This window comes from Elephantulus edwardii, unplaced genomic scaffold (assembly GCF_000299155.1).
Source record: "Elephantulus edwardii isolate Elephantulus edwardi_28Jun2011 unplaced genomic scaffold, EleEdw1.0 scaffold00106, whole genome shotgun sequence".
Lineage (NCBI taxonomy): Eukaryota > Metazoa > Chordata > Mammalia > Macroscelidea > Macroscelididae > Elephantulus > Elephantulus edwardii.
Genome location: NW_006399856.1, coordinates 4024403 through 4026995, shown reverse-complemented (window position 1 = coordinate 4026995; position 2593 = coordinate 4024403). Strand labels below are relative to the sequence as shown.

The 2593-nt window shown below is 41.4% G+C and overlaps 1 pseudogene; it reads left to right on the top strand.

The window, feature by feature from the left end:
- Positions 1-765, top strand: part of LOC102877282 — a 66289-nt pseudogene extending 65524 nt beyond the window's left edge.
- Positions 766-2593: the final 1828 nt, after the last annotated feature.

Genomic DNA, 2593 nt, shown 5'->3' with positions numbered 1-2593 from the left:
AGAAAGAAAGAAAGAAAGAAAGAAATCAAATGGCATATTGTACTGGGGAGATCTTCAGCAGAATTCCTTGTTTCAAAAGCACCAATGTGACATTGAGAACTTAGATACTAATATCTGACTTAAACCATGGTACTTTCAAGTGCCTACTATGCATGCAAAAACTGGCCAATCAAAAAGGCGGACTGGAGGGAAAACCTGTTACATTTGACTTAGAGCGTCAGTAAAGAATACCATGATTACCAGAAGCACAGGAAAATCTGCCTGGGAAGAAACACAGCCAGAATGCTCCTTAGAAACAAAATAGCAAGACTTCGTCTCACATACTTTGGCCATGTTATCAAGAGGGTCCAGTCCCTGAAGAAGAATGTCATGCCTAGAAAAGTACAGCAGCTGTGAGAAAGAGGCAAACTCCCAATGAGATAGGCTAGCATACTTACTGCAGTGATGTGACAGGCTCCAACAGCAAAGATTGTGAGGATGGCTGAGAATGGGGCATTGTTTCGTTCTGCTCTACATGGGGTCCCTGCGCACTGGAACCAATTTGATGACACCTAATAACAATAGTATATTTTTTGTCCTAGTTCCTGAGAAGTAATGTCTAATCCCTTGGAATTTCCCCAGTGATTAGGACTCTTATTACCCATGTAGAGATTCCAGGCCACAGATGAAAGTTTAAGCCAAAGAGGAGATTCTCAGAAGACTGAGGACGGCCATTACCAGAAATACCATAAGACATCAGCCTCAGAGAAGTGGCACCACGGTTGAGTTCAACCACATGGACAATAGCTCAATCAATCAATCAATCATATTCTTATAATGAAATTCCAACAAAAAGTCTAGACACTGAGCTCCATGAGCTTTCTGGTCAGTGAAGGACATTGTTGCCTATTGTTTTTTTCAGGTGTCAGTTTGTCAGCTCTGACCAATAGGGACACACTATGTACAACAGAATGGAACCCTGCCAGATACCGCATCATCCTCACAATCTCTGCTGAGTATAAGCCCATTGTTGAAGTCATTGTCATCTCTTCATCTTGTTGAGGGTCCTTGTCTCTCTTACTGGCTTTCCATTTCTCCAAGCATGATGCCTTTTTCTATGGCATGACCTCCTTGGCAATATACCCAAAGTCTGTGAGCTGAAGCCCCACCATTCATGCCTCTGAGGAGCACCATGGCTCTACAAGTTCAAGGTAAATTCGGTTTTTCTCTTGGCCATTCACTCTATAGTCGATCGCCTTTGTTGTTGTTGTTGTTAAGTGCCGGCGAGTTGCAGGCGACTCATAGTGACCCTATGAAGGAGAGTCCTCAACCCTTGGGTGTCTTTCATCCTCTTTCCAGGTTCATAGGGTTTCTGGAGGCAAGCTATTACGGAAGTAGATGCCCCTCCTCCTTCCAAGCTTGTTTTAATTGGGGAGCTCCACCCTGCTCTCTGTTCACATTGCATAACCAGCCATTAGCACATTTGACACATCATTGTCACAGTGCTCAGACTCACAGCAACCACAACTTACTGCTGTATGGCAAGTGGACACAAGGCCCAAGGGCCACAGGCCCAAGGGCCCTTCAGCTTCTTACCAGCCCAGTATACCCAAATGCTGGCAAACTCCTTTCCCCAAACACCCCATTCATGTGGCAAGTCCACTCTGCCAACCCCCACATGGGGCCAAAAGTACACCACAAGTGCCCAGAGCCCTCAACCCCACAAGAAGCCAGAATCCGGATTCAGCTGACATTAAATCTCCCTACAATTATTTATTACATAAATATATATTAAATTATTATTAAATTAAATATTCTATTATTAAATTACATATTAAATAGATAAATAACAATTTAGCTACAATTTAAAGGCATCAGTTCTTCTTCAGCCTTTGTTATTCAATACGTATTTCTATTTAGGAAGGTGATCATTTTCTTTTCAGGATACAGAAATTTCATACGGAAATCATCCCAAATCTCGTCCTATGCAAGTCTTCATTCTGTTTTCTTTCTACTATCAAAAATTATAATTGCACTTATAATGCTTTCCTGAGTTCTGGGAGTCAATTTAGCAAATTACTGAACCCAAGGGGGTAATAGGAATCTCTGGATTTGTATTCAGTAGAACAAAAGTGAAGAAAGTTAGGAAGACTGTCGAGCTTGTAGCTAGTACATTGAAAAGGGAACAGGAAGCCTCGAATTGTAGCGTAGATCAGAAGTGAGAATGTCCTTTCAAGCTATAGCTGGTGTCTGAGTTCTTCTTACACACTCTTGACAACCTAGAAGACCGTGGCTATTAACTTTTGAGATTTTATCTCAGTGCAATTTTTAGGATTAGAGGAAGATATACTATATTTGCAGTCGGTGTCAGAAAGAGATTTAGATTTAAAGTTGACCTCAGAGAAAGAAACTAGACAGAAATATAGACAGAGACATCCTTTATAATTGGTCTCAGAGAGGAAATTCAGAGTTAGTATGGACATCAAAAGAGATAGCTGTAATCTTCCAGAAGCAAAGCTCAGAAGACAAGAAGGGGCAAGGCAAGAATGATGAGTGGAAATGGGAAATTTATGGAAAAAGTGGGAGATTTCAGTTGCTTTGAAAGGATTACAAC